Below are 546 nucleotides of genomic sequence, written 5' to 3'. Positions count from 1 at the left end.
TTGGATGCCCCGTGTCTGGTACCCTCCGGCTATGACTTCCAGGCCTGTGTTGAATAAACCTGGTGAAAAGTGGGTGTCCTTATGTTGTTCCCAGGATTGAGGAAACACTCGTTTTTTGTGCCATTCAGTGTGTGGTGTACGTATTTGAGTTTAGCTATGTTCTAGAGATGAGGTGAAAGATTAACCCGGGAGTCTCAGAAAGCGAGAGGTGGCCTTGGGGACAGTGCAAAGCTCTGATCCCATGTGGTGGGTTGTGCGTGGGACAGGCTGCCGGGCAGTTTCCCCCCTACCCCTCTGTGTGGCCCCGGGAGGGACCCAGTCAGATGCCATTTTAAGAAGGGTCAAGCTTGCAGGGAGGAGGGGATTTGCCAGGTCTGCAGGGCTGTGAAGCCCCCAGGGTATGAGCAGGAACAGAACCATAGGGCTCCGCACTCCTCCGTGTCTTTCTGGACCCTGACCTTGGGTGGGACTTTGCTGGTCTGAGCCTTCAGGGGGCAAAACCAGTTTCCAGGGAGAGACAATGGGCTTCAATTAAAAAAAAAAAAA

This window comes from Otolemur garnettii, unplaced genomic scaffold, assembly GCF_000181295.1.
Source record: "Otolemur garnettii isolate 467f Iridium unplaced genomic scaffold, OtoGar3 scaffold00065, whole genome shotgun sequence".
Classification (NCBI taxonomy): Eukaryota; Metazoa; Chordata; class Mammalia; order Primates; family Galagidae; genus Otolemur; species Otolemur garnettii.
The sequence above is the reverse complement of the archived record's forward strand: the minus strand, read 5'-3'. Positions refer to the sequence as shown.